The 10,330-nt window shown below is 38.3% G+C and overlaps 1 protein-coding gene across 1 annotated transcript in view; it reads right to left on the bottom strand.

The window, feature by feature from the left end:
* Window positions 1-316: 316 nt before the first annotated feature.
* The window catches only part of LOC112148944 (leucine-rich repeat transmembrane neuronal protein 4), a 64,530-nt gene continuing 54,516 nt past the window's right edge, over window positions 317-10,330 (bottom strand). Inside the window, exon 3 of the mRNA XM_024276381.2 lies at window positions 317-1,416. The gene's annotated coding sequence lies outside the window, so the exon portion shown is untranslated. The remainder of the gene's footprint in view (window positions 1,417-10,330) is intronic.

Below are 10,330 nucleotides of genomic sequence, written 5' to 3'. Positions count from 1 at the left end.
ATTTTTTTTTGCTAAAAAAGGAGAAAACAAATAAATAAAAAACGGTAATTTTTAGCTGTTTCTAAACTACATTTCAATCATTTATTGGATATTGATGCATGCATCTAAAAGCATCTTTTCTCACTTCCATAACATAATACATTACTTATGTAGTCAGTGTTCCATGAGCTTATGAACACAAAAACAAATTATTAATATAAAAAAACGGTTATCAATCTGATTTTAAGCACCAATGACAGTTTCTGGTTATTTACCACAGTTTATTGACCATATATTATTATGTAACATCTTGTAAAAAGCGCACAAGTAGATGAACGAGTGCACATTCAGATTATCAATTTATTATCAACACGTCATGAAAAAAAAAGATACAAACAAACAAAAAACATTAATCACAACAGTGCTTTGAGTGAAGGATGAAAAGTTAATATTCAAATGTTCCAGTGAATCTTCTTGGTGTTTTTTTTTAGTTTATTCTGCAGCTCAATTAGATGAATTTGATCAACATCACAAATCAAGTCACCATGAAAGCATACTTAGTGCCGTTACAGTTGTATAGGCTGTACATTGGAGATGGAAATCTGTTCTATTCATGTTTCTCCAGTTTTAGTTCATTTCTTCAGAGTGGGACATTTCTTGAGAGTTTTGCGCTGTCAGTCAGAGGTTTCTTTCTGACTGACACCACAAATAAAAAGAAGCAGAAAAAACTCTTAGCTTGGCCAATCTTTCATTTGTTCTGCTGCTCAGGTGCTCAGCACACTGTTTCCCTGCTGCGCTTATAGCATTTTGCATTTGATTACTTTACCCGAGCAGCAAATAGGTGCTCAGATTATGAGAAGCTGAGGAAATGTGTTTAATAAGATTAACAAATCGCTAAATTATTATCCTTAATACTCCCCAAGAAGCAGACTCTGCCGTTCAGCCACCTTTGCTAATTGAGGACAGTTAAGGTCAGGTAAGTCTGATGCTCACCAATCAATACTCTTGCACCTCCTTGCCCTTGTTTTTCAGCTGAAAAATAGTTTTATTTCCATTATCCAGGGTCCAGGATGCTCTGCTGTAGATTAATTGTTTCCTTTGCTTCTTTACCAGCCCCAGTTCCCTCCCACACAGCGCTTTATTTCATTTGAACAGTCCACTGAGTTTGTGCAGCAGAAATGCAGCCGTTAGGAGGCAGAGCCTCACGGTGTGCTCGGATCACCGGCGGTGGGAGTGAGTCTGGGGGCAAGGCAGCACAGGCTCAGAGGGGAGGGCAGCCATTAGTCCAGGGTTGCACAAGGTTGGCCCGGGACCTCCTAGCTCTTGAGTGGGCGGCTTTATGTCCACATTGTGTTGCAGCGACAGGTGGACATGGCAGTGATCCAGAACCGACTGCTCACACCTGTACACAGCCAGGGGATTCAGCTGCTGTGATATCTAGACACAACAAAAAGAAAGAAAACAGACAGTGAAAAGAGGAGTTGGATGGGAAGCTTCAGTAACAGACAAGAAAAAAAATCAGCTCTCAGAATATCTGGAATTGGCTTAATTTACATCATGCTGTCACGGCACAGCTCTGTCATTAATGGAAACTTGGCTGGTGACACAGAGTTGCGCCCCAAGACCTGCAGTCTGTTTTGCTCAAACACCCACTTTCAGCTGGAGTGATTTATATGCAAGATGAAAGCCTTAAGCAAGAGTGCACACATATTTTCTGCCCTCTTTTAAGGGAAGTCAAGGCTCCATTTGGAAGAGAGTGCTTATTACATTACAAGCACTTTGCTGATTCTGAAGCTCCTGTCCATTTTATGCTCTGGTGTGGTCCAAATTAAGCCAATTAAACAGAATAAAGCCTGTGTTATGTAGAAATGTTATGTTTTGGGGTTTGTTTTGAGCAAAATATGAATATGCTCACACAGGATGAAATGCTCAAAGCAAAGTGAGACAAAAATGCAAACATTAGTTTATGACATAAACCTGCAGAATGTTTAAAAATGCTACTTAATTTCAGCTTTTCATTTTCCCATGGATCCATATAAACAAAATGATTCACTTGCAGTATGTTCCACATGCATATTAATGTCTCCATTATTAGGAAAAAACTGAACAAATAAGTACTTTAAATTAAAGTAGTGTATATTGTATTTATTTTTTTATTTCTTTGGATCACAAGGGATTTGCATAAAGCTGATTTAAACTGGATTTTAAGGTTAGTCTTCATGTGGCCTCATGAAGAATCCCTAAGCTGTTGTGATTCAACCCCCCATCCAGTCCTATTTATTGCTTACGCTTCCTTCTCCGACATGATACAACTCACTTTATTATCATCTTTGATAAGATTAGTTGACATTCTGTTGTCTAACTCAACAGCCGAACTTTGCAGGCCACTTCAGAGAACTTCATAAAAATTCATGAATTACAAATGCTCTGAATGCACAATGAGGTAGATGAAACAGGAAGGGAGGGGTCTAGATCTGGGAGGTCTCTGTTTAAATGAGGGAAAAAGCTGCATTGTGGAGCAACTTTTCCAATTATTACAAACAGAAAAATTGAAACAGATGAGCAGAAAGAAAAAAAAATTAAACCTTATGGCTCTCTATTATTAAAAAAAAAGAAATGTATTCGCGCTTATGCTATTTGAGTTTTTTCTGCAGTGTTTAAATCAGTTTGTTCTCAATTTTTGTATAATGTGAAGGTTATTTTATGCAATCAGCTCCTAGGATTAGAACACTCCTGACTTATGTCTTTGCAAAAAAAGAAAAAAAAAAAAAAAAAGATGCAGATGCTCAAATTCTCAGTCCAGATGCTGCTGATCAGAAAGCCCATATTGAGATAAAAAACAAAGTGAATAAAGAGACAAATTTCTCTCCTTGATGCTTCCTTCTCCAACACTTTAGTTAGCTGCCGGCCTCTACAATCTTGAACTGTCACGTGCAGCGGCTTACATAAAGCACTCTCTCTCATTCTGCAGTTCAGGATGCAATCCCTCACGCAGAGCTGTTTAGGAATAAAAGTATAATTTCTGTTTCACAGGGTCTTTAATTTTTAGTAAGGCTCTCTGTGGTATTTTTATATTGACAGCTGGGGGAGGATTATCTGCAGCTTTCCTCCCGTAACTGTTGTAAAGCAGAACTGCAACAGAAATGTTTTGTCTGACTTGCTCCAGATCTGCCCTCTTAAGCCTCTCTCCATCATTCACTGTACGTGAATTTGTGGGTGTTCTGCGCCGTTAAGGAACCGTAAGCACATTTGTAACTCTTCGACACACATAATCAGGAACGGCTTTGCACTGAAACAATGAGCGAAGAAGTGAGATGTCACACAGAGAGAGGTGGAAACTTGGATTTCACACTTTGGGAATGAGTTGTTCTCATGACCTGTACTGGATGTCTGCTGCAGATTTTTGGCACCCTCTCCTGCAAACAGCAAAACAATGCATTGGATGGCCCTGGCACGGACAGCATGTCCCTTCAGACTCTAATGAGTGTAAAGCTTGAACAAAATTTAAATCCCTTTTGGAAAAGACTTCGCAAAGGTTAGAGTTTTTCTGGAATTTGCCTCCATACAATAATGATTAGGAGCAATTATAACAAGTTCAGTAAAAAAAAATTTTGGTATGCAATTTGACTTATGTTTTGTTTTAAGTGGTAAAAGATGTCCTCTTGCAAAACAAGTTTGTGTTACACATACAATTACATTTGCTTTACTTGATCTTTTAGCTTTTTGAGGTGGATGCTTTTTTTCAAGCCCAAAGCAGTCAAAGTTCAAGTAGATTAAACTAGAACTGTTGTGAGGCCAGAATGTGCTTTCATCAGTGGAGCACAGACTGCAGTCATGATACAGACCAGTAATAATGGGTATTAAAGCAAAGCAGGGCTTTTGGGTTTTGTTTGCAAATATCAGAACAGACCTTTCAGACGCAATCATTTCCCCCATCCCGTAGCTGGTTTGAGCATCTGCAGAGGAGAGGATGGAACAGATGGTGCAGGAGTACCTCCTTGTACCACAAAATACTCAGATGCCAAAAATGCAAAGAAAGACTTAATGACAAAAGTTGATATGATACAAATAAAAGTTTTGGCTTTGTTTGAAGCTTCTTTTGACTGAGTGTGTGATTGTTCAGCATTGCATGGTCTTCAAGACTCTCAGCTAGGTGGGCATAAGCTCATGAAGTGGCACCCTGTAGTCATCACTCCATGACTCCAAAATCCCATCGAAGCAAAACAAAACTGCAGCTTGATGTAAAGCTTTGGGCAGTATAGATTTCTGAATGCAGGGTGCCACTTTTTCCATTTGCAAAAACAGATTTTAAAGCATGATTTTAAGCCTGTTTCCTTGTGTTTGACTGATTGGAAATCTTTCAGCTCCACTGTTCTCTGCAACATGGCCAGAAATGGCATCTTTAAGTCTCAGTGTTTCCATCAAAATGTATTAGAGGCGGAACCATCAATCCTGACTGTTCTAGGATCATGCCCAGGATAAGACCAAGTTTAGAACACAACAATCACCTGCCAATCATAAAAACCACATATACTCTCTAAGTGTAAATTGATCACAAATAGAAAATTCATTATGATTTTGACCTACTTGCATGGCAAGCCACCGAGCGGTTACCTGCTGAACTGACCTGACTCTAGTTTAGGCATGTCCAAAATCTGGCCTGTAGGTCAAATTTGCCCTGTGTTCAAATTTCTATCATCTCACAGGTTCCTGTCATAAAATCTACAATAGATGGTCCCCAAAACGTTCTTGATGGTGGTTAGCTAAATTATATTAAAAACTGTTGTAAACCTGTGGCAACAACGTGTGGTTACATGACCTTTGGAGACAAAACTATATTTCTCAATATATGGAGAAAAATATATTTAGAGTATATCAGTATATTGAAATATATTGAAATACTCCAACTATTACTGTTTTCTTATATTGAAATTTAGTGATCCATATATTGTTATATATCGCTTTATATGCTTGAATATGCTATATAATACATTGTGATTCATACTACAATATATTGCTCTGTGTACTAAAATAATATATATATATTTCATATATTTATATTTAAATATATTTTAAGATATTGTTTCGTAAGGGGGCCACTTCAATGAAAATCGTGTTTTTGTTGTTTTTAACATGTTCTTGTAGCAATTTTCTTATGATTTTCTTCATTTTCTTTATTCAAATAACGTTGCATCAGGAGTCAGATGAAAACCCAGGGTTTGAAAAAGCTCTGGTTTGTGACGCAACAACTGCCGTGGGTGAGCCAAAGTCTCCCTTCTCCGCATCAATTCTAAGTGTATATATATATATATATATATTGCATTACGACTGAATGAATTCACTTATTGTTATATCTCCATAAGAGTACAGTTGTCTCTGTTACATACAGTCTTTTTACATTAAACAGAGATTTCCCACATCTGAAAAACAATGAATTGCATCATAAATCAGCTTTACCGACAATGCAGACATTCCTGCTACAGTGGGTGAGATGAAGCCTAAATGTCCTCATTTCAAATGCAGTAAACTAAACTGGAATCAGTTTCATCTTTTAGCATAGAAAAGCCTTTTTGGCCAGCCACGCTGAGAGAGAGTTCAGGTTTAATAAGGACTATTGGGGGAGTGCACTGTTATGGTTGGAGCTCTTAAAGACGTGAGTCACTGGCTCCAAGAGTTTGGATGTTCTCCAACGGATCGTCTTTGAGTCGAAAGCTCCACACAGTCAGATTTTGCCAGAGTCCAAATTGTTCATTTCAACTTAGCTTATAATGTACATTTTTTTAGGACATTTAAATATCTGTAAAATTGGGATGTTAAATAAATAAAATTCAGATCCCTTGAATTAAAAAAGCTGTCCATGAATAATCCTGTTTTCCATTTGGCGACTGTGAGTCTTAATTCAGGAAGTTCTGGCTAACAGCCAGAATGATACATCCGCCGTAATCCTCCTCTTGTCTTAACTCTGTAGCCATTAACTCTAGGGTGATTTTTTAAAGAGAAAAAGTACCTGAAGAAACTCCTCATTCAGGCTTTATTTGTGAGTATTTATGCCGCTGTTTATCACCTCATTTTCATTTAGTTTCCTGTTTCTTATCCAGTCCCAGCTGGACTCTGTGACTCATTGTTTCTCCCTGTACATCTTTTCAGCTTAAATTATGTTTTTTTATCTTAATTTAAGTGAACACTTGTTGGAATAAATGACAACATCTAGAAGCAAAGAGAAATTGCAATTTTAGAAAAAACAAAAATGAGAAAAACAATAGATGGGATTAATTCCAGGAAAGACAGCCTCATACAAATCAACAAAAATATCTGTGTGAACTGTGTGTTTCAGATAAAACTGAATTTTCACCTCCATTTTTCTCAGCTTTGTTTACAATTTTGACCTAAGCTTGTAAAACGAGACAACACAGAAACATTTTCTATCTATTATAGTAATTGTTCCAAAACGTGTAAATAAATGAAAAAAAGGTTAAAATATCACAACTGAAACACGTGATGACAGCAGCAAGTGCTCGACAGCGAAAAAAGACAGAAGACCCCCTCACTGCCTCGTGATCCTGAGGGGAGAAAAGTGCTTGCAGCAGAATACCTAATATGATGCCTGAAATGAACATCAGAGGAGAAACAGAGGTGGAAACATTCTGCTGATGTGGGTTTGACTCCACCGACAGTGTCTACACAACCTGCAAGCTCTTACCAGTCAAGCAAGTGACTCACACAATTTACAATGTTTCAAGCTCCCACATGAGTTTCATCACTCACCGAAAAACAAATTTGAAACTGATGATGCTGTGGCAAAAAAAAAAAAAAAAAAAGAGTGGAGACTGACGCAGCATATAGAGAGAGGTCTGCAGCAGCAACAGTCAGGATATCAGACGATGGGAGGTGAGAACAACCTGCTGCCAATCACAGGTGGCTCATTTGTTTGTTAAGGGATGCAAAATGACTCACTAATGTCTGTACATCCCCCACATGATCGCAATTTAATGTCAAAACTGGATGATACTTTTTTTTTCCAATTCATTTGCTAGGTTTAAACTTTGTAAACCTCTTTAAAGTCCCAAATTGATCATTTTTTATCTATTGTAAAAGCATTTAATTATCTTTATGGTGTTTTTAGCCAAAATCTAAAAGTTGTGACAAATTCTAGGACAGTTTTGGTAGCAGTTCATGAAATATTTGCCTCTGACTTGTGGAGTGGGACTGTTGGTGTGGAGTAAGTTCACCACCATATCCCATCAACCCACCTGTTTACCCTCTCTCCCGATAGCTTACACCGCCTCACAACCCCAACCTAGCATTAACGGTGCAACAAAAATGGCGAGCGATATAAATAGCTATCCAGCCGTACAGTTTTGAACCAGATACCAGGAAAAAGAAGACGTACATGGATCTATTTGTGCACAAGTGGATGAATCAGAATGGAGCGTTTAGCAGAGAGCTTGTGGCCTTCCTAGCATGTTGTCTACATCACAAATACGCTTTTTTCAAACCACATGTTTTCGTCTGCTCCTGATTCACAACAATTTAAATAGAGCAACACTTACTTAAAGATGCAATTTTAAGCCTAATTTTCTTAATATTTGTGATCCATCATCAGAAAAATACCACAAGAACATGTTAAATGCACCAAAAACACAATTTTTGTTGAATTACGTATGAGTTTGCAGTAAACTTCCATAAGCCAATTTATTCTTGAACACAGTTGTCTCCATGTGCAGGAAAGCAGGTGTTTGTGAGGTATTATGCTAACATTGTATTTCTAATGCTCTAAACTTGATAATCTTGTTATTTGAGTCAGTTTTGATGCTGTTGTGATTGTTTGATGTTTAGGTGACGGTTTGGATTAAAGTTCCATTTTGCTTCACAGCACAGGGACTCGGCATGCCGAGTTGATTGGTGATGCTAAATTTGGTGTGTGAACTCGGACGGCTGTTTGTCTCGTTTGCCCCTGTGCGGTCCCGTGATGGATTGCTGACCTGCGTGGGCTGTGCCCCGCCTCCTGCCCTATTACAGCAGGGACAGCCCCTCGCTCGCTCAAACCTGAGCAAGATGGAGCGTGTTTGGGGCATTGATTGATGGATATTGAGATTTGGCAGAAAGGTTATTTCTGTTGTTGACGCAAATTTGACCATGATCCAGTCCTCCATGCAACAACAATTTAAGGCAATAAAATTGGTGTAAATTCATTTAGGACGTTGGTTTTCTTAAATTGGTTTAGATCATCATAAGTATGATTAATGTTCTTTATTATAGAGGGACTCAGAGGGAAAAGTTTTGCAAATAGTGGTTCAATTATGTATTTTCAGAACTCATTAAAATTAAAAAGTAAAAAGAATTACATAAATGAGGTTTGAAAAAAACAAAATTTGCATTTGATTTATTAACATTTTTTTTTAATTTGAAGAGAAAGCAAAAAAAATCTAAAGGCTTTTTAGGTAAGTCTTCTAAATTAACAAATTGTAGTTTTGAAAAGATAATGAAGTTTTAAGAAAATCTGTTACATTTTACATAGATAAATGATAAGTTCCTCCTCGGTGTAATGTACTTTATTTGTCATTTTCTTGTAAGATCACTTAGCAGATACTTCTATTCCAAGTGATTTAACAAATGTTGTCACATTTTCTTCCCTTCGGACACAACGGCTGTCAGGGCTGGGAATCAAACCATCAACTAACCAACTGGCAGACAGCAGCTTTCCCCCCCTGAGCTACAGACTGATCTTCATGTGTTCCCCAACATGTTTATTGATTTATTCATGCCACTAACTTGTAAAGGGCTGTTGTGGCAGTTTTCATATCACTCAGCGTGTGTGTGTGTGTTTTCATGTGTGTAGTTCAGTGATAATAGAGGGTTGTCTGTGCTCTTCCACCGCAGCATTGACCACTGAGTGAATTATCCAGCTGACAGAAGACAACAGCCCAGCTCGGGCAGAGGATGTTGTTAATATGCCAATGAGAGCTCGTGTCTCCCGTGCTCGTCTGTGGCATACTGGCAGGGTGCAGCTGCCTGTCATCTAATTGGGAATCATTTAGCTGCAGCTTGACCTACATTCAGTGCGGAGCAAAAGGGGACCACCTATGTGAATGTTTTCATTAGCAATCCGAAGCTAACCATTTGAGAATTAAAATTAATTGCTGTGTGGCGTCTCACAAGAGCGCGTGTCACTGTCCTTCTCTGCCACTAAAGTAGAATTCCTTAAAGGTTTTTTTTTTTTACTGATTCCAGTCAAGATATTTAATACTTTGACATGTGTACCATTTGAAGCATATAAAGGTGTCCTACAAACTAAAGACTTGCTTGAGTTTTAGCAGCAGTGAGGAGAGCAAAAACCTGCAACCCAGCAGAAAGTTGTGCAATTTAATCCAGTGTGCGCTGAAATTCCAGAAAGATCATCTTTTGCTTGACTTTAATATTTACCATGTAATTACATTTTTATTTGAAAAGCGTCTCGCATTTGTCAAAATAACCATAATCCTTCAGATGTGGGGGTTTATCTCCTCCTAATGCTGCTCATCCTATTTTCTGCTCATCAATGTGGGCAATGCAAGCTAGGATTTACTGTTATTTGCTGGATGGACAATCTATGAGTCACTGTGTGGTCTGTTTCAATACATGTTGACACAGATAACCTGAATATGCAAGCCAAAAGACATAGATTGATAGATTAATTCATTTTCAGCAGGAGGCGTACAGTCAGCAGATGCGCAGTTTGCTGCTTGGTTCTTTCTCCCTGGTTGACAGTTTTTTCTCTTTACACTCCCACACAACTCTCCTAACCAAACCCATCCCTGCTCACGCTGAATGTGCTGCTGCTGCCTTTCAGAGCAGCTATTACGAACCTCAGTTCAAGAAAAATGAGGCAATGAAGCCCGTGAGGTGGCAGCTGTTTACCTGTGGATCTAATGTTATCACAGCATGAAAACAGCTTTAATATTTAACTCATGAAGCACATATCGTACAATTGCAGAACTGATAAAGCTGATTAGACACGTTTATGTATTTTAATGTACCACTCGACTACTTCCTGTTTGAAACACGAGGGGGAAGAGTCACTCAGTCCAGTCGATCTACACAACTTATGATTTTTACTGTGCACAAAGGTGGACTTTGCCATTGGGACAGAGAAAGCAGATGTCGTTGCCTCCCAGATATGTGAGGCCCCCGTTGGACCAAAAATAAAATACAATTTACAATCCAACTCCTAATGTAATATTCAAATTATTAAAATTGTAGAATAATCTCAAATTAGGGAAAAAGGGATGTTAGTATCAGCAATCCCCATCCAAACCCTCCACTCATCCACCCCCATTTTTACATCACACTGGACAAATCTAAGTCTCATCAC

The sequence above is a fragment of the Oryzias melastigma genome, linkage group LG9 (assembly GCF_002922805.2).
Source record: "Oryzias melastigma strain HK-1 linkage group LG9, ASM292280v2, whole genome shotgun sequence".
Lineage (NCBI taxonomy): Eukaryota > Metazoa > Chordata > Actinopteri > Beloniformes > Adrianichthyidae > Oryzias > Oryzias melastigma.
The sequence above is the reverse complement of the archived record's forward strand: the minus strand, read 5'-3'. Positions and strand labels throughout refer to the sequence as shown.